The sequence below is a fragment of the Lissotriton vulgaris genome, chromosome 6 (genome assembly GCF_964263255.1).
Source record: "Lissotriton vulgaris chromosome 6, aLisVul1.2, whole genome shotgun sequence".
In the NCBI taxonomy this organism is placed as follows: Eukaryota; Metazoa; Chordata; class Amphibia; order Caudata; family Salamandridae; genus Lissotriton; species Lissotriton vulgaris.
In genome coordinates, this window is record NC_141694.1 from 94,374,360 (window position 1) to 94,391,200 (window position 16,841).

The window sequence follows — 16,841 nt, forward strand, 5'->3', positions numbered from 1 at the left end:
GAGTTGAAGAGTCGGACAAGGATCGGGGCCACTAGGTGGCTGAACAGTTTGTAAAATCCCGCTGAGAAGCCATCTGGGCCCGGGGACTTCAGTGGGCGAAGTCTGGATATAGCTGCCGCGACTTCTTCTAATCGAATGGGGGCATCCAACGTATCCGTGCTGGATTGGGACAACTCCGTGATGGCCGCCGAGGATAAGTATGTTCCCATTTCTCTAAGGGGCAGTGTATCAGCTTTATACAATGAGGCATAGTAGGTCCGGAATTCGTTGGCTATCTGGGAGTCCTCAGTGAGAGTGTTCCCAGAGCTGTCTGTGAGGTCTGTTATTTTTGTGCGGTGGGTCTTGGCTTTGAGGGCGCTGGCCAGTAACCGTCCAGTTTTGTTGCCCCCAACGTAGTATGTATGTCGGAGGCGGAGTGCTGCAAATTCCGCCCTATCTGTGTCAAGGGAGGCCAGTTGGGCCCTGGCCGCTTTCAGCTGTCGCCAGACACGTGGGGCGCCTGTGCGGCTGTGGATTCTTTCCCGTTCCTCGACCTGGGTTGTGAATTCGGATCTCTTTTCTTTGCGATCTCTAGCTTCCTTGGCAGCTATAGCAATGAGCTCCCCACGGACCACTGATTTCAGGGCTCCCCACGAGGACGGCAGTGACACTTCCGGAGTGTCATTGTGTGTCAGGTAGTCGGTGATACAGGTAGTCAGGCGCTCACGGACTGCCGGCCGTTGCAGCATGGTTTCTCGAAGCCTCCATGTGCCACGGGGGCGGCAGGTGACAGGGGCAGCGATGGTGAGCTCTACGGCGTCATGGTCCGAGAGCGCCGCGGGGATAATGTCAACACTGGTTACCTTAGGCAGCAGCTCAGACGATCCAATGAAGTGGTCTAGTCTGGCGTAGGTGCGGTGGACATGGGAATAGAAGGTGAATTGTGCTGTGGTAGGGTGTGCAGCGCGCCATATGTCTACCAGGTCACGGTCCCGCAGCCAGTCCGCCCCAGCGGCGGAAATAGCGCCTGAATCCCCATAGTGGTGTTCTGATCTATCTTTGGTGGTGTCCATGACTAGGTTAAGGTCCCCCCCCCGACAAGTAAGAGTGAGTTAGATAACTGAAGGGATTCAGAAAGGGCGTTCTTCAGAAAGGCTTCCTGGCCTGTGTTGGGAGCGTAAACTGACCCGATCGTGAGGTGTAGGTCTCCAAGTTGAAAGGAGTGTGCGAGGAGACGGCCCTTAATTTCCCCTGACTTGGTCCCCACCTTCCCCCTAAAGTGCCTAGAAACCAGGATGGCTACCCCAGCTTTCTTGGTGGGAAGGGAAGAGAAAAATTGTTGGGGAAAGGCACGTGAGCGCAGTCTGTGCCAATCCTTGGGCAACAGGTGGGTCTCTTGGAGTAGGCACAGATATGCCCCAGAGTGTTCCAGGTAAGAGAGTATTGCCCGCCTTTTAATGGGGTTATTTAGGCCTTTGACGTTGTGTCAGTATCTTCAGCGTGGGGCTAACCATTGCCGTAGAGGGTGGGTCTATGTGCGGTGTAATGTGTGTGTGCCCTCGGCCTAGATGCACGATGTCGTGGAAACAACTGTGGCCTGAGGTTGAGCAGTAAGGCAAAGAGATAGAGTCTCATCAGTCCATTAATAACCGATCCCCCCTGGCACACTGGTTCCCTCCCTAACTCCCCCCCAACCCATCCCCCACCTCCCCCTTTGTATCCACAACTGTTCTCCATGAGATAAGGATACTGTCAACATTTTCCCCCAACTCCCGCTCCCCCCCAAAACCCCAACTCCCACGAGTATCTGGGCACAGTCCCAGTCCTGTCAATACGCACAGGGCTGTGGTGAAGTCTTCCATTCGGGCCATGGCTTGTGGCGGACACTTCGGCCCCCCGCCCAAAACCCAACCCCCGTTTAGGGGGGAAATAAGCTAAGTGTGATCTCCCTATTGTTGCCGCTGTCAGCCGGAGGAGGAGGTTTCTTTGGCCACCTCCGCAACTGCCGTGGCGCGCTCCTGAGTTATAGTAGAGGCGTCCGGCCTCAGATGTCGTGAGGAGGAACGTCTACGATGCACTGTTTGCCATCCATCGTCTCGGGGTCCTCTGGATGGGCTTAGGGTCGGTTCGTCTACCTCATGCTCAAGGCCCAGGAGGGCGCATGTGTCTTTGAGCGAGCGCATCTGGTGTAGTTTGCCGTCCCTTTTGAAGATGAGGCGGAACGGGTGGCCCCAAGAATACGGAGTTTCACGTTGTCGAAGGAAGTCCGTCACTTTACGGAATTCCTTGCGTTTCTGCAGGGTGATAGCAGACAGGTCCTGGTAGAGGGCAATGGAGTGGCCCTGGAACTGAAGAGGCTGGGCTTGTCGCGCCTCCCTGAGAATTCGCTCCTTTAAGGGGAAGTCAGGCAGAAATGCCAGTATGTGGTGCCGAGGACCGTCTGGGCAGTCCCACCCTATGGGCCCTGTCAATGCGTATCTCGAAGTCCGCCGCTTCGCCCAGAACGGACCTGAAGAGAGTCTGTAGGTAGCCTGTGACATCGGATCCTTCTGATTTTTGAGGGACCTCCCGGACCCGTATGTTGTTCCGGCGGGAACGGTTCTCGAGATCCTCTGTATGGGTTTGGAGGTCTAGCTGCTGGTCAGTGAGACGTACAATTTCCTGTTGGAGGTATGTTATTTCCATACTCCTGGATTAATCCGCCTCCTCAACTGTCGCCACTCGTTCCCCCAGGCCCTCCACGTCTCATCGGAGCTCCCGAACCTCGCCTGCCACCTCCTGTTTCAGGGATCATAAGTCATCCCTCAGGGAGTTAAATAGCGTTTCTAAGAAAGTTCTAGTGATGGGAGATTGGTCTTCCGTCGGTGCAGACAACTGCTTTGCAGTGGGGGGGGGGAAGGAGGGTCCTTACTGGGCTTAGACTGTGTTTTGGCCAGGAGCTCCGGGAGTGTCTGCGACCCTTTCTTCGACCGTTGCCCCGCCATCTTGACTGTAGGGTCGCACCCTCCCCTGGCGTCGGAGTTCTGCGGCGGAGCGTGGGTGTGTGGCCAGCAGGTCTCGGTGGGTAGGCCCCTTGGAAGTGGGGGCAGTGTGGCGAGGCCTACTCTGTCGCAGCGGGTAGGCAGTAGCGCAAAGGACCTGTATAGGGAGGAACCTGGCCGTGGAGCAATATGGGAGGCGGGTATCCTAGTGTGGGTCCGTGCCCCTCGTGGCTAGCAGGTCGTGATAAGACGGACGGAAAGGGAAGGTCGCTATGGCCAAGTGCCGGGGGCTCGAGTATGCCCCCCGAGATCCACCCACCGTACTCCTCACCTGTGTAGAGCTATATTCAGTGGCGGTACCAGTGTGGGCCGGCAGCTCCGGCCCGGTCCGGCTGTTCCCCCAGGCTGCTCAGCTCTCCGCAGCAGGAGGTGCTGTCACATTGCCCCTCGATGTCTCCGTGGTCGTGCTGCCAAGGGTGCTCAGTCCGTCACAGTTTACCCCCTGGGTGACACCGGTAGGCCCAAGGCCCAGGGCCCAAGGCCGAAGCCGGGGGGGGGGGTCGATTTTGGAGCCGTCGGTGGCGTGGCGTGAGCCAGGCAGGTCGCAGAACTGGAGACACGCCGCCGGCAGGGGCCAGGCCTCGGGACCGCTGGGCCGTGGATGCTGCAGTGGGCCAGTGGGGCAAAGCGGGGGTCACCAGGGTGGGGCACGCCGGCTCCTGCAGGGTCAGCGCTACAGCAACAGTTCAAGCGCCGTGCAGCGTCTCAGATGCTTCTAGGCGTCCCCCGGTGGGGGCGATGATAGGCAGGCCCCGGACAGAGCCGGTAAGATGTAAGCCGGGGGGAGTTGCCGCAGCAGTCAGACGCGCTTTCGGCCAGCGGCGCAAGGCGCTAGGTGGGCAGTCCTCCAGAAGCGTGTGCAGGCCCAAAAGCCGGGGAGTCGATTTTCGTGACACCCGGCTGGCACACAGTGCTCCGCCCGGCGTGACTCCAGGCCGGGGGGTTCCCGCGGGCAGGAGTCAGGATGTTACAGGCGGGCACGGGCGTGCCGGGTACCCTCCGATCCGGGTTTCAAGAGGCTACAGGATCTCCGCATGGCTCCAGGGGTAGAACACGCCGGCTCTCACGAGGCCGCAGCAGTCGCCATGATGTGGTAGCGGCGAGCGGTCAGCGGCTCCCCCAAGCTCCGACGCAGCACCAGAGGCAACAAGCAGGACACCGGACGGCACAGCAAGAGTCCGGCAGCAGAAGCAATCGATTTGGGCGTGATAGGGAGATCAGGCTGTGTAACAGGGCGCTATTTAGCGGGATCAGGCAGGGAGCCTCCGGGACCTGCGACCGATCACGCCGCCATCTTAGCCACGCCCCCAGAGCTTCTATTTTTAGTAATTCTAGAGACAAAATATTACCTCAGCCTCTAGCACACTTACAAGCAATTGCATTTATATGTGATGAAATAGTCTCAACCTTCTTTTCTGTATTAAGAGACATTTCATGTGTAATTTTCGCAAATCGTTCAGCTAAATATATATGCATCCTTTTTACTGAATGATTACACTGCTTGATAAACGTACAGTACCAATAATCTTTCGTGTATTTCGCATACACCATTTCAAATATCAAAAATGTATTTTGGGGTGGGTTGGAATACACATGCACCTTTACATGTTTACTATTGCTTAGTTTTAGTAATGATGGACATTAAATCGTGGAGTGGGTATTGTGTTTTTATCTAAGAACCTGAATCAATATTGCTATTTTATGCCCTTGTACGGCTATAATCAATAATATCCCTATAATGGCATAAGAATCAGATCCATATTTAAGTAAATAGCCCTTGCAGTCCAAGGCACGGTAAAAGCTATTTCCTTGGATTCCTAGAGCAATTGCAATTTCGATAGAGGGCATTTCCGTGAGGAGGTTGACCGCCTGTACCCGTGTTCTTATATCATATTTTAAAAATATTGAGCACAGACAAAGTTTCCACTGTTCTAGTATAGTTATGCAATCCAACAGGATGTGCACTAGGTCCCCTTTTGTACCCAGCCTACACTTTCAAAACCGTTTGTGATCCAACATTTTCGATTTAGTTTCTTTAACTATCAACCACGGATTAATCCCAATTCGCATCCTTAATATCTCCTGTCTATACCAATGATTTGGTAAGATGTCCAAATATGGTTACCAGTTTTCCTTTGACCAGGAGTTCATCATGAACTCTACTGATTTTTTCTTAAACAGATATTCCATGTCAGTTGTTCTAGAAACTTCTTGCTCATTGAACTTTAGATCACTTTTAGTGCAATCTATTCCTAGGGATTCTCGGCACATGACCACCTTTATACCTTCACAGGCCTGCACCATTTTCTTCCTACACGATTTTGCCCATTTTAAATTACTAAATTGGATCTCATTTCCAGACGTTTCCAAAATCTAATCACTGCTATATGTGATTGTACCTCCCAGGTCGTTGTTCCTAGTTCTGTTCTTATTGCTTGGACCATTGATGATGGGGGCAGGGACAAAAGGTTTTTCAGCCATTTTCCTTCCTCCAGGTCCCAGACTCCTTTACCGCTCAAATAAAGGATTTCTGTGCCATAGAGTACTTGCGGGGGTATAATTGCACTGAAAGCCTTAGTAATGGACGGTGAGACATATCCCTGTAATCACGGTTAAACATTTTTAAACCAGAAATTGATGTGTGTGATTTTGCTTTTTGGGCTTCCAGGTGTGTATGCCAGTTTAGTGTTTTATCAAACCACATCCCTAGGTATCGATATTCATTAACAGATTCCAGTTTAAGATCACCTAAGAACCAATTAAACTTAATTACCTTTTTTCCAAAACATAACATTTTTGTCTTGTCTAAGTTTACTGTTAAAAATTTGCTTGCACAGTATTCACTAAAGGATTTCAACTTTCTTTGGAGGCCCAATTCGGTCTGGTCTACTATTACCAAATTGTCCGCATATAGAAGGCAAGGCACCTTTTTACCATCCATTTTTGGGCTTGCACTACCCTCAACTTCTAGGCAGGCAGGTAAATCAGACAGAAACATTGAGAATAGCTGTGGGGCCAGAACGCAGCCCTGTCTCAGGCCGTTTTCGATTGGTATTTTTGGCGTTAATGATCCCTCTTGTATCCCTGATTACCTGTGCCCAATTACCTCGATGTAGTTCTTTTATTATAGCTAACAGGTCTTTTGGTATATTTTTGTTATTAAGAGTTTCCCAGAGACATCCCGGACTACTGAATCGACGCGGCTCAAAAGTCAACGAAACAGCAGCAAAACTTACCGTTTTGTTCCGTGGACTTCCTCGCCATTGCCCATAGTGCGAAGCAATGGTCTATCGTGGAATGACCCTGTCTAAATCCTCCCTGTTCAATGGGTACGATTGAAAACTCGTTGACCCAAGCATTTAATCTATTTAACACAATTTTTGAAAATACATTTTCTCCTATGTCTAGAAGGTTAATCAACCTATAGTTTTGAGGCACGTCCATGCTGCCTTTTTTATGGATTGGCCTGATTACGGTGCCCTTCCAATTTGATGGCATTATGCCTTCTACTAGTATTATTTGAAACAACTGGGAGAAAAATCTTGCCCACCACTTTATCTGTGACTTTAATATTAATGTTGGGAGATTGTCTGGCCCTGCGGCAAGGGTTAATTTCAGCTTCCTTATTGTGTTTTCTACTTGCTGTTCGGTAAAGTCTAATTTGAATTCCTCCGATATTTCCTGCCATCGCTGGGGCTCTATTTCTCCTAGGGATTCTCGAGCTCCATGCAGTTCCCTTAGGTACTTCTCCCAGGCTGTCTCGCTAACGACACATTTCATTTCCCCAACTGAGGGAGCGGATGCTGCTTTTAACAGTTTCCAAAATTGTCTTAGGTTTTTAGCTTCAATTGATTCTAGCAAATTTACCCAACATTTCTCTTTATACGACCTTTTTGCATCAGTAACCATCTTTTTCAACTCAGTTTTCAACTTATTAAGATATATTTGCTTCTTAATATTGTCCTTATCTCCTTTTTTTTAATTTGGCATTCATTGGAGTACCATTTCAGTAGTCTAACCGGGATTATTGTACCCTTACTTTTATCTTTTTTTAATTCTATCCTGAGACACTGAACTACTTGGGCTATCTTCTCCTCATACCATGCCAAATTTTTACTCCCAAGGTCTTCAAGTTCAACCTTCAGTTGAAACGACTTTAATTTTTCCTGATACTCCTCTGTCAGCCTTGTCGTTGCACGCTTGGGGTAGTCAACTTCCTGTGTGATCACTTTCTCTCTGGGTTCCATCTTTCCCCCATATACCGTCACTTGCAACAGATTGTGGTCGCTGCTGTCTCTTTGGTGTAACTTAAATTCCCGGACTAGTGAAAAGTTCCAGGCTAACATAAAAACATAATCAATTGGGCAATTTTGTAAGCCTATTTTAAAGGTCTTCTTTGCCGGGCAGTCTGTTTTAAATCTGCCATTTAGGCAAAAGAGACCCTTCCCCCCCTAAAGAATTTACCAATTCCATATCCTGTTTCGAGGGATCACTTACTGGAAAACTGGCATAGTTGATGCCATAAGCTTTATTCGATAAAAAAATCATATCATAAAAGCATTTCATACATTTTAAAACATTAAAACAGCAATCATCAGCATAAGAACATTTCATAGCAGCATATTAGATGTGAAGGCTCGGTCACTGGATTAACAGTTTCCTTGCAACCCTAAGACGCCAGGCCCAGCCCAATAAGCATCCAACAGTTCTCTGTTCCTGAGGTCGGCCTTTTTTGGGTCCAGCTTATGGTTTAAATCCCCCATAATTAACAATATGTCTGAAGCATGCTTTTCTAATAAAGAGTCTATATCCTCTTTAAAGTTCCCCATCTCAGTTACATACTCTGCCACATTATCCCACTGCATATATACATTTATTTCAGTTACCTTTTCATATTTCTTATCCAGGGTCAGGAGGTCTAATCTACATGCCAATAGCCGTTTACATTTCACTTTTAGCAAGGTTCCGTCTCTTATTACTTTTATTGATACGAGAATCGTGATCAGGGCCGGCTCTAGGCATGTGCAAGCTGTGCACCTGCACAGGGCCACCAAACCCCAGGGGCCACCACGCCAATATATATCCTTAATATATTAATCCTCTGAGGATGGATACATATTTGCGTGGTGGCCCCTGGCAGGGATTTGGCGGCCTCCGGCTCTGTTCCACTACTAAACACCCTGACCCCCTCCTGTCTTTACTGGCCTGCGCGCTCCGCCCCGCCCGGACCACCTCTTCCGGGCCCCCTATCTACGCTCCTTGCCCAGGGCCACCATGAGCCTAGAGCCGGCCCTGTCGTGATTCCCCCCGATGGCCGACCAAATCTTTTTCTCTTGGCCGGTCGATTTAGTTGGAGGTAACCCTCGAAGTTAGGGGTTTCGTCGCATACCCAAGTCTCTTGTAGGCAGGCAATTTCCACTGTATTTACTATTTTCTTTATATGTTCTTGTTATATATCGTTGCCTAGGCCATTTATGTTCCATGATAAGAGACTTAGGCTGTGCGACACCCCTCATCCTATTCTACCTCACTTAAACCAGCATCTTCAGCCATTCCCTCCATATACCTCTCGGAGGGTTCTTCCAGATTGCTTCTTTGGCTCCAATTACCCCATGAGTCTTCCTTTACTGTGTTGTTTACCACTATATTCAGGCGGCTACCCTCTTCTTCGTTATCTCTCAGTAGCCTCACCTGTCTCCTCCCTAGCCCTGCATAGCACTTTAGGAAGCTGCTTCCTGATTGTACATTTCTCTTTACTTCCCTCTCTGGGATTAACCTTATTCCCACATGGAGTATCTCACTAGCTGCTTTCACAATTGCCAATTTTACCAAGTCCGAGTAAAGTAGTACTCTTGTTATTTCCTTGCCATTTGTGTTTTCTTTAAAGCCCACCTGTTTCAGGTCTTTCGTGCCAATCCCACCCAAACGTGTGCATTTAGAGAAGAAAGTCAGGATTTGTGCCCTATTTAGTGGGTTCATTTTCCTCAGTTTCTTTCCCCTTTGACCTGATTGCACCCGTTCCAGGTACACCCATTTGTTATTATCCACCTCTGATCCTTTCTTGGGGATTTCTGGGTTTCACTGTCTACCGTTTACCCACCCTTGGGGCCCCATTTTACTTCCTGATTCTGCTAGATCTTGGGGTTGTGGTGCTTCATCTGGGTTACCATACCTCTGATGGTTTCGGGTTTGTCCCCCTAAGGATGGATTTACACTCTGGTTTGCAGGTTTACTTTTTAATAGTTTCTCAATTAAACCCTTACTGCTCTGGCTCTTCCTTTGTACACTTGAGGCGTTTCTTTTGTTCTCCGCTATCGGAGGTCTAATGGGTACATAAGTCTGGGCAGAGGCATTTAGGCATAGCTCTTCCTCAACCTCCCTTTCCTTCCTTATTCCCTTTGTTGCAGTTTTAGGAACCCACTTCCTGCTTGCCCTACCTTTAGTAAGAACCCTTACATATTCACATCTCCTTTTTATCAGCATTTTGGATATGTAAACGTTATCTGGTGCTACTACCGTCTCACTCACTAAACTTTGTTCTATTGGCTGGGGAGTAACTACTGGTCTTAACATATACGGCATTTGTCCTTTGATTCCTACCAGCTCCTCCTCGATATTTTTTAAGAACAACTTTTGTGATTTTAGAACCCCATTGTTCAACATTGTTACTTCTAGAATCCCCTGGAGGGTTTTCTATAGCATCAGTAGTAAGTCCATCCTGGAGGATGTAGGTGATGCTGACAGGTCTGAGTCCTGGGGACTGTTTTTCTCAGGGATAGCTTGGCTTCCTGTTCTTAAGGAGTCCTGCTGTTTTTTAGCCCTTTTAAATGTTGCGATACTTGGTTGGGTGAAGCCCCCCAAACAAAAGTTTGACTCTGACTTTCATTTCCCAATTGCTCTATGTTCTCCGAAGTTTGCAAAGAAAAAAGTTTTGGGGATGATGAAAGACGTGGTGCTGCTATTTGTAAATTTTGGCTTAGGAGGGAGTAGTTTATTAGCAGGGGGTCTTCCAATTATTCTATTTCTTCTTCCGGGAAGACTCCCATGCCTTTCTCCATCCCGTGCACCTCCTCTGTTTCCAAATTTATTACGTTCTCCACCCCTTGTTCCTCCTCAATTTCCAGGTTTCTTACAGGTTGCTCTGAAATTTTATAGTGCTTCCCTACAAAGTCCTTTATGGATTTAGAGATTGCAGTGCTATCTTTAGTGATAGATGTTGAGGTGCAACCCTTTTGGACTTGCGGGGCTTGTTTGGTGGCTCTATTAACTTTCCTCTTCTTTCATCGCCCCTTACTATTATCCTCGGGGGAGGCCTGGCTTTTCAGGCTCTCTTCCAGTGTCCTTGACCCCTCCAGTAACTCACTCCTCCCTGGACTGTCTTCAAGGGCTTCCTTGCGTAATTTTTGCTTTCTTTTCAGGGCCATGGTCTTTTAATTCAGGGCTACTTTTGGCTCGGGGTGTTGCTGTGGGGTGTGATTCAGATTTTTCCCCCTGCAATTATCCCCTGTATACTATCAATTCACAGTTTGTATTTGCTTAGCGGGGTGGTGGGTTACTACAATTCTTTCACTCACACACTCACTTACCTCTGCTGTGCCGATTGCCCGCCAGCCTGCCTAGCCGTTCTTTTAGTAGACACTTTGGCTGATCTCTGGTCTAGTGGCCTCTCTTTTCCTCCTTTTCGTCGGGGGAGCAGCCACTCAGAGTTTGCTTCCCTTCACCAGCTCCTACCCCTTCTGGGGTCGTCCCCCGTTATACCTTGGGGTTCTTCTCTTCTTCTTTGGGCTAGTTCAACCCCTCCTCCACTTCTCCAACGCGAGATACCAATGCCCCGAGTTTTGGCCCCCAGAGCGCACTGGTGCTTAATAGCGCTCGTTGACGCCTTGGCTACCGCCCCTCTGCTGCAGCACGCCTGCCCGCCCCCCCGTTGATCCACTGTACCACTCCCGGTTGGATCTGGTAATACAGGCAGGCTCAGAAAAAACTCCGGTTTATCTCGGGGACGGGGTCTGTTCACTGCGTACTTCACGTTTCCCGCTTTTGCTCGGCGTTCAGCTCTCGTGTCGCCCCGCGGTCCTGATCCTTGCTCCGCGATCGGCGTCCTGGGCTGCGCACATGTCTCGGCGTGTCTCTGCTCGGCTCTCTGTTCGCGTTGGATGGCTGGCTGGCTGGCTGGCTATTAGCTGTTCGCTTAGGCAACAACAGAGTCTACAGTCTCACACAGTCTGTAAATGTTTGGCGGCTCCAGCCGCGTTGTAAATGTTTTAGCGGCTCCGGCCGCGTTGTAAATATTTTACAGGCTCCAGCCGCGAAGGAAATGCTTGGCGGCTCCGGCCGCGTTGCAAATGTTTTAGCGGCTCCGGCCTCGTTGTAAATATTTTAGCGGCTCTGGCCGCGTTGTAAATGCTTGGCGGCTCCGGCCGCGAAGGAAATGTTTTAGCCCCTTACATGTAATGGGGTGACCCTGTAACCTTCAGAACCTGGGTGGGTAATACAATGAGTAATAATGGTTCTGTCGGACGGAAATACACAATAATATAGTATTCCAATTACGTTATTTGTACACTTCGTCCCTAAAGAGGATACGAAGACAGTGGTATCTATACCAATATAAACAAACACACTGACCAAAACGCTAAATGTAAGTGAAGTTTTACTCATACACTTTCATATTCTTTGTATTTGAATCAAAGTATTCATGTTACTGTCCATAAAACATGAAACATACAAAGCACGTGAATTTTGTGCAGGACTGTTACACAATTAAAACGCCAGGGATGCCACGAGCACTCACGTGAAAAAGTAGTTGAATCCCGCACTAATTACATGTAATGGTCTACTAGCGCAAGTGCATACTTGCGAGGGTTCTATTCATCATTCATTGTATTAGATGAGATTGAAATTATATGTCAGAAAAGGAAACACTATCGTACACTGAGGAGTACATCAGAAAATTAATAGCCGACCAAGCAGAATTTGACTTCCTGGGCTCAGGAGTCACACAAATAGATACTACATTGAATGACAAATTGGTCCGGCTTGAGAGACTTGAAAAGAAATTGATACGAACACGTCTCCATGGACATATTTTAACTAAGTACCTTCAGGGCAATACCATACCCAAGGGCTTTCAAGTGCGGAATGAGCCAGGAATTTTTATAGAAATACCAAAATTCCGCGAAGGCTTTAGTTTTGTAACCAATAATTGCAGTAGACACTGGATGGTGTTAGGTGTAGAAACTGCCTTTGAATACGTTAAGAAAATTGACACAGGAAGTAGCGGATCTAAAGAAGGAGATCGCTGAAGACAAATCCTTAAAAAACGCAAAAGAAGCGTTGGACAAAGCAGAGAAGGCCATGGCTGAATTCAATACCATCACCCTGCATAAAAAACTGGATAAGTTGGCAAAAGACATTAAGTCATATGACAAGAAAGCAACCTACCCGTATGTGAGTGACGATTATTACATCCAAGACGCACAGGGGTACTATACGCATCGTAACTAACAATCCAGCAGGAAATATACCATCTTTTCCAACTCCTCGTTTGGGAGTGGACAGGACAGTGATACAGAGGGAGCTAGCACTAGCAGTGATACCAGGGGTTTTCAACAACCTCCACCACATCAGCCGACAGGAGCATACCACACGGGGGGCAACCCAGAGTCCCAAAATATCAAGACCCATTTGGACCCCAGCAGGCTTTTTTAGGGGATTCCACATGGAACAATCGAGACCCGAATTGGAATCGCCCACCGAGATGGAACAGGGGCACTGGCAATCTCTGAAACAACACCAGAGTCCGGTTCCAGACACAACCTCCTCAGAACCATGGGGAGATAAGTACGAGGCGACAAACGTACCGCTGGTAACTACAAGCGCCAGTAAAGAGACCTTGAGAAGCATGAACAGGGAACTAAGGGAAGAGAATCCACCACATGGTCCCAGGATATCAGAAATGGAGAACACACAAGGCAACCAGGAAATAATAGACCTGAATCTAACACATCACCAAGTGGGAGAGTAGAATCCAGTGACAATGGGATCTCATCAAAATCAAGCACCTCGGAATCAAAATGGAGGAGAGAATGGGACCACGGAGATCTCGATACCAAGCTACGATCCAGTTTTGAACATATCAGATTACGCCCTCAGTATAGCAGAAAAAGACATTTTAGCTAAAGGCCTATCTTTTGTACCGACTGTATCTCCAAATACCTTCAGCATCAAATTAGAACTCCAGCAATTTTTTAGAAAGATCAGGCTAAAACACTTCTTTCATAAAAAAGAGGATTACATAAGAAAAAACGCGGCTACAACCTTTCGACCGCCGTCCAACTTTAACCCTGGCAGTCATCTTATGAATGAAAGGATCCTTGCTTACAAAAAAGTTGTAATGGCGGAGGTTATGACCAACCTACAGAGTACTAAATACATCAGGCACAATATAACGCAGGAAGAAAGAGAGGCCCTTACCTCACTCAGGAACAACAAAGAGAACATTATAAAGAATGCTGATAAGGGTGGGGCGAGAGTAATCCAGAACAGAAAGGATTACATCGCTGAAATCATGCGACAACTGAGCTGCCAAAACTGCTATACCCGTACGGTGGGGGATCCCACAAAAGAAATATCTAAACTCATCAGAGACTTGACCAAAAGAGGATTGGAGGAAGGTTTTCTATGTGATGCGGAATACAGATTCCTAAACAATGAAAAACCAAGAACTCCAACGATATATACAATCCCGAAGGTGCACAAGAATCTTCAACATCCCCCTGGAAGGCCCATAGTCTCGGGGTGTGGGTCCGTTTTGGAACCATTAAACCAGTTCCTAGACCATTTCTTGCAGCCATTTGTACTGGAGACGCCCGCATTCATACGTGACACGATGCATGCCATAAATATCTTGGAAAATCAACCATTCGATAAGTCTAAACAAATATTTGTAACCCTTGATGTATGTTCGTTATACACCAGTATCCCTCAGGAAGATGCTATTGGGGTCATCAAAGAGGTTTTGGATGGACGCCCGTCGCCAACTTGGATACCGACGGAATTCTTAATTCAGCTACTGAAAATCGCTATGACGAAGAATTACTTTGTGTTCCAAAATTCCTTTTATTAAAATCTTTATTTCGGCAAAATAGCCATAAAAGACACATGTATATACATACATAAAACAAGAGAATTTGAATTCCAATTATCAGTTCATAAAAAACGTGCATAAGCATTTTTCTTAAAAGAGGTCACAGTTCAGCAATCTCCTTATAACACGGTTCACCTGAAAAAAAAAAAAAATATTCATTTGGCATGGTTCATTTTAGCAACAGGAGTGCAATACAGAGTATACCTTCTTGGAGAATCTGACACAACTTCTCAAAGCATTTGACCCAATTTTTTTCGAATAAAAAACACTGAAGTTAAGAATCTACTAATGCTAAACACAATGAACTGGGCAGTATCCGTTTTAACAATCCTATATGCAGTATGACAACTTCTAGTTCCTAGGAGAGCACACATAGGTTTTAACCATTTTTTCCGTGCTTTTTTGTAAGCATTGCATACAAAGAGCATGTGGATTTCATTCTCCAAGCAGGAGGCTGAGCACATAGGACATGTTCTGTTATTGTCAATTGTACATGCCACACTTTTCTTTGACCATCGTTCTAGATTAGAAGTTAACATAAGGTTCCCATATCTGAATTTCAGGTAGAGGGTCTTAGCCACAGGAGGCTCAATTTCATCCAGAAATGTTTCAAAACAAGGTTCGTCTTTAACCAATAGGAATTCTTTAGTTAGAGTCCCAGTTCTACTCTCGTGTACAACCTTGTTATTCATATAGGACCAAAAAGCTCTCTTCACCATGGTTTTTGCAAAAGGTGGCAGGTTCTCAGGGTGTTCCCATAAAGAGTACAACCCCAGCAATCTAAACCATTTTTGTATATGCCCAAACCATAGGATGGAGTTAAAAGTGTCGAGGTTTAATACCTCTTGAAGACTGTTCCTGTAGTCCAACAATTCTGGGGTGGACCAAACTCTAATCCAGAACATCAAGGGTCTTAAAATTGTAAAGTGATCAGTTCGTTTAAAATTTAGGTCAAATTGGAGGGGGATTAGGGGGGTGCTAGTAGGAACCCTCACAATAGATCTCATAAATTTGTTATCCAATCCTTGGAAGCACTCTCTGGCCCAGGGACCCCATATTTCAGCCCCGTATAGAGTGGCAGATTGGATTTTAAATTTGAAGAGTTCAAGAGCAGGTGTTGCACTCTTACTTATACTAGCGTTCAATTTGCTCATTATAGGTTTGACATTTTGAGCATATACCACCCTACTCTTCTCAATTTGGGCCTTCCATGTTAACTTTGAGTCAATTACCACCCCCAAGTAAGAAAAGTTATCAACGACCCCAAGAGTTTGTCCATTCAGAGTCAAAATCCCTCTATCTGGTCTGCTAGGGTTTAATGCCATACATTTAGTTTTGTTAGTATTTATTTCTAGGCCTTTTTTTTCACAGTAACCACTAAATGAGTTTAAGAGTATCTGGAGGCCCCTCTTGGTCTGGGAAATAAGGATGGTATCATCCGCGAAGAGCAACGCAGGTACTCTCTCTCCATTTAGCTGGGGTGAGTCGTTGTTACAGGCATTTAGATGTTCCGGAACATCATTAACAAATATAGAAAATAGAGTGGGGGCCAGGACACATCCCTGACGAACGCCGCGCTCGATTGGAATATCGCGCGACAGTTCGCCATTTGGTCCCCATCTAATGTTGGCATGGTTTCTAGCATGTAACTCAATTATCTGACTTAACAGACACCCTGGCATCCCGGCTTTGTTTAAGGAGCTCCAGAGCAAATTTCTAGGAACAAGATCAAATGCAGCTCTAAGGTCAACAAACGCTACATACAAATGACCCTTCCTAATATGTACGTACTTCCAGTAAATACAACAGAATCTGAAGACCTGGTCTAGTGTACTGGTCTTAGACCTAAAGCCTGCCTGAAATTTAGTAAATATTTTTGACTCCTCCAGCCAGTCATTCATTCGAAATAATAAATGCTTGGCATAGAGTTTCTGCAGGGTGTCCATTAAGCTAATGGGTCTATAATTAGAGGGATCAGATCTGCTACCCTTTTTAAAAATTAGTACAACTTCTGCTCCACGCCAACTTTCAGGAAATGAACAATCATTAGACAAAACATTAAATAAACAATTAATATAAGGAGCCCAAACTTCGATTGCGTGTTTGTAAAGGTCACCAGGTATTTTGTCCGGACCGGGGGCTTTACTGCTTTTTAGTTCGTTAATTGCCTTCATTGTTTCTTCCAATGTGAAGTCCAGGCATTCAGGAGGTGGGGGTAACCATGTGTCCTCACCAGCAGCACTGTCATATTGTTTGTACAGGGATGTGAAGTGGTTTACCCATGTTAATTCATCCAAGAAAGTGTCCTTGACTGCTCTTCCTGCATGCCCCCCATTTGCAACCAACCTCCAAAAGCCAACATTGTCGTTTGTTTTGGCGGCAGCCAACATATCTGCCCAGAGAAGCTCTTCCCAAGCTTTTTTGGAATCCTTTAAGACGTGCTTATATTCTTCCCTTGCAAGTTTGACATCCAATTTAGAGCCCTCTTTGATTGCAGTCAGAAGTTTCCTTTTGGCCATCTTACACGAACGATTAAACCAAAGCTTCCCATGGCAACCCATCCTTATATTTTGCTGATGCTTCTTTGGCATTTTAGTCATGTGAATCTTGAGCTTGTCAAAGAAGGTGTTGTGCAATTCAACAAAATGTGCATAGTTCTCAGTTAGGAGAGG

At 46.8% G+C, this 16,841-nt stretch overlaps 1 protein-coding gene across 2 annotated transcripts in view; it reads left to right on the forward strand.

Annotated features, from left to right (window-relative positions):
* LOC147706850 (exportin-5-like) overlaps positions 1 to 16,841 on the forward strand; it is a 2,308,032-nt gene that overhangs the window by 494,928 nt on the left and 1,796,263 nt on the right. The window lies entirely within an intron of this gene.